The sequence below is a fragment of the Podarcis filfolensis genome, assembly GCF_964270895.1.
Source record: "Podarcis filfolensis genome assembly, chromosome: 4".
NCBI classification, from domain to species: domain Eukaryota; kingdom Metazoa; phylum Chordata; class Lepidosauria; order Squamata; family Lacertidae; genus Podarcis; species Podarcis filfolensis.
The window spans coordinates 28,440,076-28,458,511 of record NC_139607.1 but is presented as its reverse complement, the minus strand read 5'-3'; the positions used below and the strand labels follow the sequence as shown (position 1 = coordinate 28,458,511).

The 18,436-nt window shown below is 44.1% G+C and overlaps 1 protein-coding gene across 6 annotated transcripts in view; it reads right to left on the bottom strand.

Annotated features, from left to right (window-relative positions):
* The window catches only part of ST6GAL2 (ST6 beta-galactoside alpha-2,6-sialyltransferase 2), a 75,718-nt gene extending 57,956 nt beyond the window's left edge, over positions 1 to 17,762 (bottom strand). For 2 of the 6 annotated variants that reach the window (XM_083610739.1, XM_083610743.1), the window contains exons 1-2: positions 17,191 to 17,538; positions 16,588 to 16,678 (exon numbers count right to left, since the gene is read on the bottom strand). The gene's annotated coding sequence lies outside the window, so the exon portion shown is untranslated. Of the gene's footprint in view, positions 1 to 16,298; positions 16,378 to 16,587; positions 16,679 to 17,190 lie in introns of those variants that run through there. The other 4 variants (XM_083610741.1, XM_083610744.1, XR_014547231.1 and 1 more) reach the window with 3 other exon arrangements.
* Between the last annotated feature and the right edge of the window lie 674 nt (positions 17,763 to 18,436).

The following is an 18,436-nucleotide window of genomic DNA, read 5'->3' as shown; positions in this document are numbered from 1 at the left end:
AATCTGCATGAAGAAAACATGGGCAACAAGCCCTCCAGAGAAACTCCTCCTGCAAAACTAAACATTCCAAGCAAGCCATGCAAATAACACTGCATACACAATGCCTACGTTGGTATTTATGCATTTGCCACGGTGAGGGGAAAGGGCCACAAAGAGGAAGCTACAACAGGAAGTGCATAAGCAGGAAGTAGCTCCAAGACCTAACGAACGGAAAAAGAGCAGAAAAATGAGAAGGATGAACTTGAATCTCACACCAAAGAAATGGACAGGCAACCACAAACTAAAGCCCTTCTATGGAGACAGTGCCTGGTGAGCAACAATAATTATAGATAGAAAGGGGGTGAGTCAGCAAGAGTAGAAACCACAACTCCCATTCCCCTCAGTTAATCATTTTTAACCACACAGCCACAGAAAGAATGGGGGGGGGGGCTTGATAGTCTCCCATGACTATCATGCCCCTGACCACAAAGCCTGCTACTCAAGGAGGTCTACGGAGAGCTGTAGATCAGTGGAACAGCACAGACGCAGTAGGCAGGGGGCTGACGTGGCCACAGAACACGGGAAGAAAGAGCTGATGGGGGAACACACATCTGGGACCTCACACAGCTGTCTCCCTTAATTGGGCCCCAAGGTTCATGTCATCCAATCCAGCCACACATTCCACATTTCCCATTGGTTGAAGACCAGCAGATACCAGCCCTTTCCCCACAAGAGCTTGTTATCCATTTCCTCTCTGCCCACTTCACGCAACCGGCTGACAATACACCATAACCGCTGGGGAAGGAGAAGGGTCAGGAGGGCAGTAAGCTGGAAGAGCCACCCCCTAATTCCTTGCTGCTGGACCAGCCAATGTACTGTAGGCAAGTCACAACCCTTCATTGAGCCCTCCTCCCATTGTGTACCATCCTGAAGATGGTGGAGGTAACAATCAGAATGGGTTAGGGACCCTATTTGCCAGCTAACTCCTGATGAGTCGTTCCTTTAGTGGGGCAGGTACTGTGCTCTGGAACTTACTGCCCCAAGGCAGGTACCCACACCATATTGTTTTAGATGCCTGATGAAAACCATTGCATTTCAGCAAACCTATTGAGAAGCATGACTTAGTTATCTGTGTCTAGAAAAGAGGAGACGGAGAGGAGATATGACAGTCATCTTCAAATATCTAATGACCTGACACACAGGAGCGGGAACCAACTTGTTTTCTCCTGCTCTGGAGGGTAGGACCTGAACCAATGGATTCAAGTTCCAAGAAAGGAGACTCCGACTAAACATCAGGAAGAACTTTCTGACAGTAAGAACTGTTCGACAGTGGAATGGAGTCCCCCAGAAGGTGGTGGACTCTCCTTCTTTGGAAGTTTTTAAGCAGAGCTTGGATCGTCATTTGTCTTGGATGCTTTAGTTGTGGTTTCTGTACTGCAGGGGGTTGGACTGGATGCCTTCCAACTCTACAATTCTATGACTCTATGTTTGTTTAGGCCTACAGTGGTACCTCGGGTTACAGATGCTTCAGGTTACAGACTCCGCTAACCCAGAAATAGTACCTCGGGTTAAGAACTTTGCTTCAGGATGAGAACAGAAATCACACAGCGGTGGCGTGGCGGCAGCGGGAGGCCCCATTAGCTAAAGTGGTGCTTCAGATTAAGAACATTTTCAGGTTAAGAACGGACCTCTAGAACGAATTAAGTTCTTAACCCGAGGTACCACTGTACTTTGACAGGTGGGGGGGGGAAGCACCCACCTTATGTCCTTATAAAGCAATGGAGGAAGCACTTTGATTCCAGGCTGCTTCCTCCAGTCCCCTTGACTGCACTAGTGCAGCCAGTCCCAGTTGATTGGCTTGGCTTTGGCTGTGCAGGGACCTCTTCAAGCACCAACAATCAACCATTCATTGGTGCCTGCAGAGAGCTTTGCTGCGCTTTGAAAACCTGACAATCAGCTGATAGTCAGGGCTTCAGAGTGTCTTCAAAGTTTTCATAGGGGCAGCCAAACCAACCAACCAGCAGTCCCTGCAAACCCCATTTGTCCCAGGTGTGACTTTACCTGCCACACACTTGATGTCATATATGACGTCAGGTGCAGGCCAGGTGAGTGTGGTTTGGCCACAATGGCTTGCAGAGCCGCCCTCGTCTTTAATAATGATGTGTGTGTGTATTTGTTTCCAATTCGTTTGTTGATTTTACTCACATCTTCTCTATGATTTTGTTTGTAAACTTCTTGGAGATTTTCTTTTTGATCAAGTGGTATATAAATGCTCTAAATAAATAAAATAAACGTGAAGAGAAGACACAGATGAAACAGTCATGGCTTTTTTATTAAACTGTATCACAACATGGAGATTTAGGGCAGCAGGGTTCCTGTACCTGCGACAGTTGGGACAGCAGACAGCTCATTCCATCATCATCTCAGGTCCATGCTGCATTTGCTAAATACTGTGTACGATGCACTCTAGAAAGGTACCAGAGCAACCTCCCAGAGGAGCAACTGGCCTTCCACTGGGCACTGGACTAGAAGCAAGGAACATCCTTTCCTCTGCTTGTGTTGGATGCTTGCCTGGTTGCCTGTGGAGAGACGTGAGAAACATGTACATGATAATGCATAATGGATAACAGTTGTAACCAAAAGGTATAATGACCAGGGGTTCATTAGGGGCGCATGAGTGAGGTCTCAAGAAAGGGAGACACCTGCAGACTAGCTCTGCCTTCCACTGATGTCTGCATTTGCAGACTTGTTTGCTGGGGGAGGACAAAGTAGTCATTAATATAATACTCACACATCCCGTACACACTGGAGCGCTCTCCATATTGTTTGTTCGTTCTGCTGCAGATGCCCCAGCTTTCATCCTGAAAGATAGGGCACCTTATGAATGGTCTACAAGAGGAATGAAGAGGATGGAATATGTGGTGTTTCCCCAGCTCAAAATGGCTGCACTCCCCACTGCTTTCACCAATGGCAGCAGTACAGAAGCAGCCCTTAGTGCATACTTACGCTTTGCACTTTGTGATGGATACACTGCTCCAGTGTCAGGGATGATGGGAGTTGGAGGCCAACATCATCTTGGGGCGGGGGCACAGGTTCCCCATCTCTGCAGCAGGCTGTATGTCAAGGATAGGGTTGGTATCTTAGGAGCTTGGCACTAGAATTGAAATGAATGCTTGGAAATCACAAACACAGAACCAGGGTTTGTTATAATATGGTTTTGACAGGCAGTGTTAGATGTTAGAAGACCTGTTCCGGACATAAGACCCAGCAGAATCAATATACTCTATACTGCCTACCTAGCTCTCCCCCGTGAAAGCAATGAGCATAAGAGAACAGGAACAAAGTAATTACTTTCGCACCTAAGTATTAAGATAAATTATTATTACTATCACGGTGGTGTTTGAAATGTTAACGTTTGTATTCTCACATCTATATCGCAATATCCTGCAGAAGTTGCAAAACCCCCCACATTTACCATACTGCAAAGGTTTAAGCGGTTTGTACCATGCTAAAGGACCAACTGCTGTCCTAGGAGCCTGTCAGCCAATTAAACGTCTGCCAGAATTGTATATTCCCACCATCAGAGAATTAATGGGTGGCTACTGGACACAGGGACTGGTAGTACCCAAACTGTGAGTTTGCCTGGTAACACTGTTACTATTTTTAGGTGCCAGGTAAAGTCTGTCCTATTTTGCCTGTGCTTTTAACAATACTTAGTGCACAATTCATTTTGTTTCACACCGGTCGTTTAAAATGTCTTTTTATTTCTTGTATTCACTTAAACATTTAATTAGTGGTTTCTTTTGTATATATAGTTTATTTATATGCTGACAAACATACAGAAAACAACACATAGACATACAATATATTACAAACAAAATACAAATAATATATAAACGTGAAAATAAAAATAGAAAAAAGAACAAATAAGAAAAAAAGAACGTATCTCAAAAAATAAAGATATGTATTAACCTAAATTTGACTCTATTTTCTTTGTTGACTTCCTTCGTCCTCTACGCGCGTCTAATATCAACCATAGTAATCTGCTTTCTTTAATCTTCTTTTTAAACTTACTTTCCATTTCGATTGTCTTTATTCTAACCGTACATCAGTTTAAAGGTAAAGGGACCCCTGACCATTAGGTCCAGTCGTGGCCAACTCTGGGGTTGCGGTGCTCATCTCACTTTATTGGCCGAGGGAGCCAGTGTACAGCTTCCAGGTCATGTGGCCAGCATGACTAAGCCGCTTCTGGCAAACCAGAGCAGCGCACGGAAACGCCGTTTACCTTCCCGCAGGAGCGGTACCTATTTATCTACTTGCACTTTGACATGCTTTTGAAATGCTAGGTTGGCAGGAGAAGGGACCAAGCAACTGGAGCTCACCCTGTCACGGGGATTCGAACTGCCGACCTTCTGATCGGCAAGTTCTAGGCTCTGTGGTTTAACCCACAGCGCCACCCACGTCCCACATCAATTTACAGAAGTTAATTAAAACAAGTCCAAGAAGTAATTTGCAGGCATTGCTTCTTCAGATAATCACTATATTTTCCCTAGTCTTTCTGAAGTTTTTGTTTGCTGTGGCCCCTGATCATGTCTGTCAGCCTGGCTAGTTCAATGTAAATGAATCTTGCCATTCTCATTTAGATGGAATTGTTTCTTTTTTTCCAATTTTTTGCGATCAGGATTCTAGCTGCCGCCACAGCATACAAAAATAGATTCTGTATCAGTTAATCCCAGCAAGAAGGCTTCTGTCCCCCGCCCCCAAATTATATCTAAAGATTTTCTTCAAAAACCAAGTTCCAGAAGCCCTTAACTTTTTCACATTGCCACCACATGTGTATAAGCGTGCCTTCTGATCGGTTGCACCTCCAGCATAAGTTGGATTTAGTTTTATGCATTTTACAGATTTTTGTAGGTGTCAAATACCACCTAAAGAACATCTTTATCATATTTTCTTTTATAGCTTCACATGCTGTGAACTTCCAGTTTCTCCTCCAAAGTTTTTCCCATTGTGTTATCTGAATGTTTTTACCCAAGTCTATGGCCCATTTTATCATTACTTCTTTAACTTGTTTGTCTTTAACCTCCCACTCTAACAATAATCTGTACATTTTAGAAATTACTTTTACTTTGCTTTGTAATAAATTTTTGTCCAATAGTGAGACTTCTGTCACAAATCCTTTATTTCTTTTGTCTTTATTAAAATTACTGGTGATATTGATATTGATTACTGGTAGCTGGTGATATTGAATCCACCCTGTTAGGTGGTGTTTCATTTCTTCATAATCCTTTAATTTTAGTTTATTATTCTTCTCTTCTAGCAAATCCCTATAGCTGGCCCAATTTGTTCCCATGTTTTTCTTCTTAAGGTAAAGGTAAAGGTACCCCTGCCCGTACGGGCTAGTCTTGACAGACTCTAGGGTTGTGCGCCCATCTCACTTAAGAGGCCGGGGGCCAGCGCTGTCCGAAGACACTTCCGGGTCACGTGGCCAGCATGACAAAGCTGCATCTGGCGAGCCAGCGCAGCACACGGAAACGCCATTTACCTTCCCGCCAGTAAGCGGTCCCTATTTATCTACTTGCACCTGGGGGTGCTTTCGAACTGCTAGGTTGGCAGGCGCTGGGACCGAGCAACGGGAGCGCACCCCGCCGCGGGGATTCGAACCGCCGACCTTTCGATCGGCAAGCCCTAGGCGCTGAGGCTTTTACCCACAGCGCCACCCGCGTCCCTGTTTTTTTTTCTTTTTTTTTTTTTCTTAATCGTTAACAATTCTATGGGTGACAGCCACCAGGGTACTTTGGATTCTAAAAGTTCTTTGTATTTCTCCCAAGTTTTGTATAATGATTTTCTTATGACCTGATTAAGGAAACCTCTGTGCACCTTCACTTTCTCATACCCTAGGTAAGCGTGCCATCCAAAACAATGATCAAACCCCTCCAAATCCAATAGGTCACCATTTTCTAATGTTAGCCATTCTCTCAACCACATGAAGCATGCTGCATCATAGTATAAATTTAAGTCAGGTAATGACAAACCTGTGTTTTTACTATCTTTTAGTAATTTATATTTAATTTTCGATGCTTTATATTGCCAAATAAATTTGGTTAGATTTTTTCCCCATTGTTTAAAGCATCCTACCCCATCAATTATTGGTATCATTTGAAATAAGAATATCATCCTGGGCAGGATGCTCATTTTAACCACAGATATTCTACCTAGTAATGATAATTTTAATTAAATTAGAAGATGTGCTATTGGAACCAATGAAAATTATACTAAATGGTATATTGAAAGAAGGGAAAATACCAAAGTCCTGGGAAGAAGCGTATATCACGCTGATACCCAAACAAGGAACAGATAGAACGTCAGTAAACAATTACAGACCTATATCTCTATTAAACAATGATTATAAAATATTTGCGAGCATTCTGGCTGATAGGTTAAAAAAAGTACTAAATTAAGTAATAAACAGAGCTCAATCAGGCTTTCTACTGGGTCGACACATGCATAACAATACAAGGAATATTACTGATATTTTGGAGTACTTAGAAATAGGATCGGCTAAAAATGCTATCTTAATGCTAATCGACATGGAGAAGGCTTTCGATGGTGCCTCTTGGAAGTTTATGAAAAGATCATTGAAGAGGATAGGAGTTGGAGAAAATTTCAGCAGGGGCATAGAGGCAATATACAAAGAACAAAGAGCTAAGTTAATTATCAACAACGAGATGACATAGGAAATCAGAATAAATAAAGGGACTAGACAAGGTTGTCCTCTTTCGCCCCTACTGTTTATAATGGTTTTGGAATTCTTAATGATCGCAATTAGAAAAGACAAAGAAATAAAGGCTATAACTGTTCGGGGGAAATCGCATAAGATAAAGGCCTTCGCAGATGACTTGATAATAACAAATGAAGATCCGGTGGAAAGTGTGCCAAATTTTTTAGAAAGAATATCAGAATTTGGAAAGGTCGCAGGATTCGAATTAAATAAAAGTAAGACCAACATGCTAGCAAAAAACATGTCAACACAGGAAAGAGATTATTTACAGGAAACATCAGGTCTGGCAATAGTGAACAAAACAAAATATCTGGGTATCTGATTAACAAATAGGAATAGTAATCTCTTTAAGGATAATTACATCAAGGTTTGGAGGTTTGTAAAGATATGGAGATCTGGAACTTTTAATTAGTTTTTGTCATTTGATGGCTTTAAAATTGAATCTGTAAACCTTCTCGGAAGCCACTCTTAGCAGAAAGGTGGGATAAAGATGTTTTTTGGGCAGATAAAACTGTGACAGTGCAGCTCAGTTTTTAAGAGTAAATAAATTCTCCCGTGTCTTATTGCACTTGGGCCTGAATTCTTTGCGAGGGGACAAGACCCCTAACCATGAAATTCACCTTGAAGGTTGATTGTAAAAACTCTTGTTCACGGCATGGGGAGGGAATCTTTGTAACCACACCAATAACTGATCTTTAAAAACTGATCTTTAAAAATATAAAGCATCAATGAAGTCCATGACATCCTGAGAAACTCCCCCCCCCTCTCTCTCTATATATATTCAGGGGGGTTGGGGGGTATGGGATGTTAGGGGAGGGGTAATACTTCTGGTGGGGGACACACCATGTTCCTTCTGGTGTAGTTTGTCCACCTTTAGTCCTCACCCTCCACTCAGCTCTCACCTGTGGCTCCTAGAAGCTGTCAGGATGACACAGTGGCCACACTCCGGGAATGGCTCCAACTGGCTGGCTGAACCAGGTGAGGGTAGCTGATGGGTCTCAAACCCTTGGTGAGTTAGGAACTTCCCCCGCATGTGAAGACAGATGTCAACCGATTGAGCAGATGAGACCAATACTTGGTCCAATGGTCAAGAAGGCAGTTTTATGGACATGCTGTAGTGAGGGAAGTGAGGGGCAGATGGGGGCTGGTCTACCCGGAAGGTAGCCCATCTAGGAAGCATATCTCTGATCCATTATTTCTCCGGGAAAAGAAAAAGCTGAGAAGTGAACCCTACACAAATCCGGATTAGAGTCCCTAAGGTGGTTGGATAGCACCTTGTACGCCTCCTTCCAGCAAAATGCATTGCTCTGCTTTCCTTTGGACCACATCAGTGAGGCACGGGAACGCCTTGCTTCTTGATGATAGGCAGGCACCCTCACTTCACTGTTTAAGATGCTTGCTGGAAACCTTTCTCTATCAGCTGGCCTATCCAGACACAACAATCTGCCGCTTTAAAATTTTGTTCAACATTTCCCCCCTGTTTATTGTTTTTAAATGCTTTTATATGCTTTTAAGTTTTTTTAATGTATCCATATGTTTTTTTGTTTTTGTTTTTTTAGTTACATCACTTTTTATTGCAAATGTGTTTGCTACACTGGGCACCTTTGGGAGGAACGCAGAATGCAAGTTAAACAAACAAACAAACAATAAAAACTAAGTATCAAAAACTAAAATAAAAAATAAAATACCCAGCTTTACAATGGGACAAAGATCCATATATTCAAGAACTCATGAGTTTATCTGCATCTTTGTGCACCTAACACACATATTACACAAACCCAAATCTACAGCATACATCACAATATATCACCAGCTAAACATCGCAATATACTGATATATCAGGAAGTAAGGATGGAGCTCTGTAGAGGCATTGGCTGACTTCACAGTTTTTCCCGCATGATGATTTTTGCATAGCACACATACACAAACACTCCATGATTTGCAATATATTGCCCGGTCAAAAATTATGAAACCGATATCACGATATGGAATTCAAACCGGTTTTGGACGATATATCGATATATTGCCCAGCTCTAGATGTATTATGTGGCAGTGTGAAGGTGCAGACTTAGTGACAACATTGGGCGTGGGGTCCAAATATCACCCTCTCCACCATTTTTTGGGGGGAGAGGGTGATTTAGTTTTGCACACCCTCAAAATTTTGCTGATTACAGCCTGTTTATTTTGTTCCATACAGCTTGATACATGTCACTACCAACTAGGGTTGCTTTTATCTGCAGAGTACCATATTGGGTATTTTTTCTTACCATGCACGTAAAATCTGAAGCCCCACTGATTTCAGCAGAACTTACTCCCACGTAAATGTGCATAGGACTGCTGCCGTAGTCATAGCCGAGTGCGGCAAAGGGAGAGAGAGAAAGAATAAAGACATCTGACTTTTTAGCAAACATGATTTCAAATAAACGTATCTGAGCCTGAAAGATGGGAACCTCACTTGATTATTTTGAGAAACCCACTATAGTTATAAATAACTCAAGTTCCAGGAAACCATGCTGTAGCTCCTAAATATGTAGTATAGTGTATAATTAACTACAAAATATTTGTTTAAATAACACAGCTTCAAAAATTACATCCAGTGGCATTTATCTTTCTTTTCTTTTAAGTAGTGCAAAACAAACTCCCTCCCTCTCACACTTTAATTGTATGTACCAAAACTGCAACAATTAAGGATGAGAAAGGTTTAAAGTTTATGGTGCATTATGTACAAGCTTGCTCCTAAACAAACAAATGCTCATTTTAGGGGCTGAATATAATTATTGTAGCTCAATAGCATATATAGACTGCCATGCTGATCTTTGATAATTAAACCAGACAAAGATCAAATGATACCTAACAAGCCATTTACAAAACAAATTAACCAAGTTGTGGAAGACTATTATAACATTTTGTGGAAAGACAAGCGGAAGGTACCACATTGTGTGTTTTAATTCCTCCTCAGCCATCCCTTCTCCCCCACTCTTCTCATGCATGTTAAAAATGTGCAGTGAATTTTACACGGACTTACAAAAGCAAAACCTGTTGAAAGTACCAACAGTGGTTTTTATTTTCTTTACCGTTTTTCAACAAAGCAATTGCAAAGTGATTTTAACTATTTATGTCAACGCTCACTGGATCAAAGACCTTTGACAGAGCTGTTAGCATTTTTTTTGAGCAAAGAATCAATCAATTGACATCACCATTCATGGTCAAGTCCCTTCCCCTCACTGTTTCTTGCAGATTCAATGATGTCTTTGGGAAAGTGTTTGACACACGCATAGCATAATGTTAACCACAGATGCATGCTTGAGGTGAACTACTGCAAAAGAACAGATTTTCCGGGGCATTGCTGCCAATTTGTGACATGAAAGAAGTCCCTGTTCTTCAAAATCTGTGTAGCAGGGAACAGTTTTAGCAGGTGTGCTTCATCTCTGTGACACAGTCACACCTTCCAAATTACACCCTGCCATTCAGTTAGTAAACAACACCTTTTGGAAACTGGAATCCACAACTCTACTTATCTGTCAGGTGCTAGCCTTGAAACCTAGTCTTCCAAGAGCTTTGATATCTGCCTACCTTTCGTTATGGATGCATACCTATGTCAGTATCCTACAGTAACAAGTTTTTAAAGTAATAGGAAGCTCTCTCCCTGCGACCAAGAGGAAGCATAGGAAAGGAATGCCTAGTAATTGGCTGCACCATCTAGCAAACACAGAACTACATCTTAGCCTCATAAAGGATGAGGTCTGTGTGCTCCGAGTTCATTTATCTCGCTGCCGAATCATGAGGGAGGCTTCTGGGTAATGCTGAAGTCCAAAAATTGCCAATAAGGATGTAATATTTGGGGAAAGGTTTTCTAAGGAAGATAAGGAGGGCTGCCAAGCACTTGTCAGAAAGAAAGGCAGTGTCTTCAGGCCTCTAATTTGGAGAGAAAAAACTGTTTTGGATATCTTTTAACATAGCAGTAATAAACACAGAACTGCTTTCTGACGTTTCTGAAATACATTGTTGACAAACATACCCAAGGCTCAAGAACTACCAGATCAAGAGACAACCAGTTGACCACTCAGCACAGAAAAGCAGCCATGCAGGTATTTGAAAATGGTGCAATCTTTGCCTTAAATCTGAGGTATAGTATTCAGAAATACAGGGATTAGCAGAGTTCTTGTCCCCTGCAGCAGTTTTAGCACCAACTATAATATTGACAACTATAGCAATGCATGGAAAATGCTGCTCTATAAGATAACTTTCATTAGCAAGTGCACAATGACCCAGTTCCCACCTAACACCAAGTCAAGCCATGACTTAGTGTGAAACATGCAGATGCTCAGAGTGAAAATCCCAGACACTGCACTCCTCCCCTGGTCCTGCTGTCACTGCATTTAATACACCTAAGGTCCTAAGCCATGGTTTGGCTTTGCATTATGCCTGAACCCAGGCTCATGGTTTGCCTCACTTCAGACAAATCAGAAGCTGCAATCAAGGTTTGTTTTTGGTTTACCATTTGCAGTTGCTCTGAAGCAAGACAAAACCATGAGCATGGGTTCAGACATAATGCTAAGCCAAACCATGGCTAAGGCCTGGGTATCAGGGAAGGCAGATTTTCTGAGAATCCACACATTCTTTTGTTTGCTCTAAGCCATTGTTAGGCTTAGTGTTATGTGTGAACTGGGCCAGTGTGTACTCTTAAAGAAATGAAAAGCAAAGACTCAGATCTTATTCCACACCTGCAGGAACAAGTCAACAAAGAAGGCTAAACCAATATCCACATGCTGTCCCAGCACTGCTTCAGTTCAGACCCAGAGGCAGTGAAACGGTTTGAAGTCTAAACCACCATATCATGAAACCCTGTTAAATTACCGAAACTCGTTGCTAAAATAAAATATAAAACCTTGGTTCTTCAAATCACTTCGGGTACACTTTACCACCATGAGAAGGGACAACAGCATTGCTACAGAAAGGGTGTGTGGCACAGACTCCTTAATAGAACTATAACAATTAAGTAAAGGTAAAGGTTAAGGGACCCTGATCATTAGGTCCAGTCATGGCCTGGGGTTGCGGCGCTCATCTCGCTTTATTGGCCAAGGGAGCCGGCGTACAGCTTCCGGGTCATGTGGCCAGCATGACTAAGCCGCTTCTGGCAAACCAGAGCAGTGCACGGAAACGCTGTTTACCTTCCCGCTGGAGCGGTTCCTATTTATCTACTTGCACTTTGATGTGCTTTTGAAATGCTAGGTTGGCAGGAGCAGGGACCGAGCAACAGGAGCTCACCCCGTTGCGGGGATTCGAACTGCCAACCTTCTGATTGGCAAGTCCTAGACTCTGTGGTTTAACCCACAGCGCCACCCGCGTCCCTACAACGATTAAGTAGTATCCACCTAAAGAAAATGGGTTTAGTTTCTTTACTTAAATCAAAACCTCCCATGTTCCTTTTCCTATCGATGCTGTCCATGCCAATTCCATTGAGTACATTGCACCATGCCAAGTTTCCTGTTCTCCCTTCTGCCAAGTTCAGCAAGTAACTTCTCACCATCCCTTTCCAACCAGAGGTCAGTTCCACTGGTCAGTGGAGTCAATCAAGCTGTTCACAAAGACCTGTTGTTTCTGCATATACCTCTCACCCCAGGAAAAGATTGCCACAAACGTTATTTGCTCTCAAATATGTTTAGTAGTTTAGCATAACATCACACCTCCATGTAGATCCTTGTGACCCATCTACAAACATGGATGCTCTCTGAAACCAGAGTTCATGCATTAGAACAAATGATATAAACACTGAGTGTCTCATTCTGTAACTAAGAGTTCTAGTTTCACTCATGTACAGTGGTAAAGGTAAAGGTTAAGGGACCCCTGACCATTAGGTCCAGTCGTGACCGACTCTGGCGTTGCGGTGCTCATCTCACTTTATTGGCCGAGGGAGCCGGCGTACAGCTTCCGGGTCATGTGGCCAGCATGACTAAGCTGCTTCTGGCGAACCAGCACAGCGCACGGAAATGCTGTTTACTTTCCCGCCGGAGCGGTACCTATTTATCTACTTGCACTTTGACATGCTTTCGAACTGCTAGGTTGGCAGCAGGAGCTGGGACCAAGCAACGGGAGCTCACCCCGTTTCGGGGATTCGAACCGCTGACCTTCTGATTGGCAAGCCCTAGGCTCTGTGGTTTAACCCACAGTACCTTGGGTTAAGTACTTAATTTGTTCCGGAGGTCCGTTCTTAACCTGAAACTGTTCTTAACCTGAAGCACCACTTTAGCTAATGGAGCTTCCTGCTGCCGCTGCGCCGCCAGAGCACGATTTCTGTTCTCATCCTGAAGCAAAGTTCTTAACCTGAGGTACTATTTCTGGGTTAGCGGAGTCTGTAACCTGAAGCGTATGTAACCTGAAGCGTATGTAACCCGAGGTACCACTGTACATTCAATGCTTGCTTACTCTTGTAAGCATGTGAATGGACATGAATCTGTGATTCACACATGCCAGTCATCACAGTGTTAGAGTCAACGAGTCAACATGCATGTGTGAATGAGTCCTAAGATACATAAATGCAAATATACGATCTTCCACTGAAAATCTTTGCAAAGAAGAAAAACCTTGTATCTTGCGTTTGTGTTCCAGTGTACTTAGTACATGTTAACTAAAAATTAAGTATTGATCCCTCAGAACGAGGAGGCAGAGGGCAGATCCTTGTTGGAGTCACCCAGACTTGAAAGGTTATATAAAGTTTATGTACAAAACACTGCCCCTACAGGAGTATGCCTTGCACTATATGCATAAACAAATGCATCGTGTATACTTCCAGAAGCAACATGCATCCATGCAAATGGATAAAGATGTCATTATTACTGGTAAACAACATTCACAAAATGGAAGTACATATATGACGCCAATCGTCTTGATGTGCAACCCGACCTTGATAGTATCTCACAATGCTATAGGCTCCAATACTATATTTATTGGGTGGGCGGGCGATTCATGATACTGATAAGGAATCTCACAGGTCTTCTACCTCAAATTCACAGAAATTCTGAAACATAAGATTCGACAGTTCACACATCTTATAAATTTGCTTTCCATATACAGTGGTACCTCGGGTTAAGTACTTAATTCGTTCCGGAGGTCCGTTCTTAACCTGAAACTGTTCTTAACTTGAAGCACCACTTTAGCTAATGGGGCCTCCTCCTGCTGCTGCGCCGCCACTGCACGATTTCTGTTCTCATCCTGAAGCAAAGTTCTTAACCCGAGGTACTATTTCTGGGTTAACGGAGTCTGTAACCTGAAGCATATGTAACCCGAGGTACCACTGTATGTGGAACTACTGGGAGAAATGCAAATATCATAAACTCTGTATGATCAAAAGGTTCATAGGGCTTTCTCCTACAAAATTTATCCAATATAAGACCTCCTATCTCGAAGCTCTGACCCAGACTTTTATACCAAAAGTATACAGTTGTTCCCATCAACCATCTTTAATATAGACTAGGACTACCTACATCTGTAGAACGTAGTGTAATGTTTAAGACTTGGAACACCCAGTTTCAAATCCATATTGAGCCATCCAGAGGTGACTTGGACCTCTTGTTTCTCAGCCTAGCCTACCTCCCAGGGTTGCTGTGAGAATAAAAGGAAGGGCGGACCATTTACACTGCGCCTTGAGCTCCCGAGAGGAAAGGTAAGATAGAAATGTAGTTGCACCCAAGTCCATTTACAGCTCATATCTTGTCTACACATCCAGATACTGTGCAGAATGACTTCCATCCCTAACTTGCAGTGCAATATGGCTATGCTACACAATGAAATCTTACCATTCATGCATGCATCACACAGTTTCCCTTAGTTGTGCGGTTTATGAGCTCTGAGGGGAAAACCTCTTGCAAAGTAGTCCACACATTCACAGCATGTGATTTTTCTACAGGTTCTTTAACTCAGCCCCAATCATGGCAAATCTTCTCTGAAGATTCAAAGCACTTCTGCTGAGTACTAGCTATTTCCATGTCCAATTTCAACTTTAAACTCCCAGGCATTTTAGTGAAGTGATTGGCATTTTCTTGAAAAAGAAAAGGAGTTCAGTTCTAAAATTAGAATACACTTTCCCCCATCACTTGAAATGATTCCTCAAAAATTATCTGAGCTATTTTCTTCAACTATTAAAAAGCAACAGTGCAATGGTTCTTCTTGAAAGAAATCCTAGTTTAATTTTAATTTTAACACACAGATACCCCCCAAAGTGCTTACTGAGCCTTAAAACCTGAGTAGTTTCACTTGCAAAGAAACCCATTAATTTCAGGGAAGCTTATTTCCATACAATGTATTCTCAACAGAACTACTCTCATCAATAGAAACTGCTTCAAAATCAAAGTGTTTAGGATTGAAGTGCAAATGCTTGAAATCAGAAACTATGGCTGGAAGTAAAGATCACTGAATTCAATGGGGCTTACTTTTGAGTAAACATGTCTAGATGGACATTCAATGTACGTACATACATAGTTAAGCTGCACACTCATTCAGTAATTCACATGCAATATTCAACCAGTGCACAGTCTATGTATATATCAGTCTAACTGTGCAAATGAACAAACACTTGTACATGTGTGGAGATAGTATGTCTCTGTGTTCAGTGAAACATGTGAACAGTCATGTAACCTGTTACCTCATGTAAGCATGTAAGTAACAAGGCTCGCAATCTAAATCATTTCTGTCCTTGTAATTCGACTATACCATTCTAAAACACATAAACACTTTATGAAAAACACAAAACATCTGATTGAAGGAGAAGCTGGTATTAGAGCATATTGTTGTTGTCACAGTATTATTATTAACTGTAAATCATATTGTTAAATGCAAATATTTCCCACCATGGTGATTGTGATAAATATTTCCAGTTGCACAGAAAAACAAACAAAAGACGCACAACAAAATGTTTGTGTGACCCTATACTACTGTCTTAAAATTCAGTACAGTTGCTTAAACTACCCAAAGGTCAGCCAGAGAAAACAATGAGAGCTAATAGAAAAGTCCTAGAAAGCCATTAAAAAAAAAAAAGACCTCATTTAAATTCTTGGAAAGCACTGCTTCTCTAAACGTATCTATTCAACTCTTTGAACAGCCAAGTCTCACTAAATAAATAAATAAATAACCACACTGCCTACTGTAAGCCGCAGAAGTCTGGAAACAAAAACAAAAAAAGGCTAAACATTAGCAAAAATAAATAAATAAAATACTTTAGGAACTGGTCTCAACGAAGACGACGACAACAACACACACACACACCCTTCCTCAAATTGCATTTATACGAGAGGGATTAGGAGTCGAACCAATTTCGGCTCCCTCCGGTTCTCATGTTCAAGATCACTGAAGCTCTGGGAGATTTGCAGGACAACTTAGCCCGTTCCTTGAATGAGGCTTGCGTTTCCCTGCACACAAAAGCACCCGGTTATTAAAAGACAGACAGACAGAGAGAGAGAGAGAGAGAGAGAGAGGAAGAAAGAAACGGCCGCACTTCTCTTCGAAGAGCCAGAGGGCAAAATACTTCTGATCTCCCACGCACTTTGCAAGCTGCCACAATCTCGGTGTGAGAGAAAAGAGTGTGTGTGCTCGCTGCGCCGGGGGCCACTTCGCTCGCTCCGGCGCTGCTGTTGCCAAGCCCGGGCGACGATGTTCCATTTGGGGTGGGGAAGAAAGGCAGCATCTCCCTCATTAGCGGGGGGGGGGGGGTAAAAAAAGAACGCCTTTCCCTTTGGCGAAGAATTCTCGCGTGCACATATAGAGATACACACACACACACACACACACACACGGAAGGGAGGGGTGTGCAGAAAGAAAACCCAGCAACGTACCACATTCTAGGAATTCCTCAAAGACCCAGCAGCAACCGAAGCTTCGCTTTAGACAGCAGATCTCTCCTCCTTCGCTGCTCCTCGAGGGAAACTAGCGGGGGGGGGAGTCGGGTCCCTTTAATACACGCGCCAACCAGCTTCTCTCCCCCCCCCCCATACACACGCAGGCAGCCCCCTCCCCCAGCTCCTCCTGCTGCCTGCCAGCCGCCCAACTGTCAACTCCTCCTATCTCCCACGCCCTCCCCACTTCAATGGCACTGCATTATTAGTCCGTCCCCCCAAAAAAACAGCTCCCTTGTCTGGGCGACTCCCGCTTCTGACCCCGGCTCCCGCCCCCCCCCCGCCTTTTCCCCTCCTTGCACATGGCCGTGAAGGTTGCACGCTGTGTGGCTCCACCGCGCGCGCGCGCTCTTGCCTGCCTCTCCTTCCCTGGGCGAAGAGCAGCGCCTCTCTCTCCCTCGACTCCTTTGGAAAATATTGTGTCGGTTGTTGCTGTTTGTTGTGACTGGGTCGACTTCACTTCGCCGCCTCCCGGGACGGCGGGTGTTTGTGTGTGGGGGCGGCAGGGTGAGAAAAGCGCGCGCTTCCCTCGCCGCTCCTTACCGTGAGTGGGGAGCGCCGAAGAAGGCTGGGTTGTTGGCCGCTGCCGCCGGGTCAGTTCATTACCATTGCCTCCCCTACCTCAGGAGAAGGAGGCGGCGGCGGCGGCAGAGGGTCAAGTTAAAGACCCGGGAAGCTCAGCCGCTGCTGCTGCCGGCTGGCCGCTGCAAGCCTCGGTCGCCGCCGGCGCCGAGCGGTGGTGGACATACTGAACCAAACCCGGCGCCGTTGCCGCGTCTTGCTGCTGCTGCTGCTGCCGGTGTCTCTGTGTGGCTGCTGAGGGGTGGGAACTGCCGCAGCTGCTGCTGCTGCTGCTGCTGCTTCCGCCGGCTCCTAGTCCCGGGCTGTGGGCGGGAGGGAAGCGATGAGGGACGGGAGAAGAGGGGAGGGGTGGGTGGTGGCGCGCGCGGCCCCTGCTCATTGTTCGAGGGAAAGGGCGGCCGAGGAGACTTGGACGCACGCGGGCAACCCCTTGCGCACAGGGAGAGAGAGAGAGCGAGCGAGCGCGCGCCCGGGTGGGGCTCCTCGCTCGAAACTGGGGGATGCTGCCGGTGGTCTCTCGGGGGGGGGGTGTGCGCGCGCGCACCCGCTGCTGCTACCGCTCGCTCTGTCTCTCCCTCTCCCGCGCCGCACCCATATGGTCTCCCGCGGCACAACTCTCGCCCAAGGCTTAGCGAGCAGCTTCTCCCTCAAAAGTCTTCTGCAAGTTGGGGCTGAGGGGGAACGGACCCCAATATGCCCAAGTGGGATGGGAAAGACCAAATTGACGCGCGCAGCTGCGCCGGGGGCAGCCGCGTTTCCTTACGGGAACGGCGCTTGGGTTCCTTGTGAGATGCGCCCCCCCTCAATATTTTTTGCCGCCTGAGGCACAGCGGCAAATGGTTGCCCACCCTCCGCGAGCCATGGCCGACTAAGTCATTTTGGAGCCAGAGGCAAAGAACCCTTCAAGTGCCTCTCCCTGGAGTTTTCGGCGTGTGTGTGTGTGTGTGTGTGTGTATACACACACACATATATATCCAGCGCTTTTTTCTGGGGGTACACAGGGGTACGCATACCCCTAAACATTTTGTGAATCTTTGTACTTTTGTCCAATTACTGTATTTCTTTTTCCCAATTTGAACTATAAAATGGTGATCTTCTTGAGTCAAAATGAGAGTACCCGTAAACATTTTTTTAGGAAAAAAAGCACTGTATATATACATATACACATACAGTGGTACCTTGGGTTACAAACGCTTCAGGTTACATA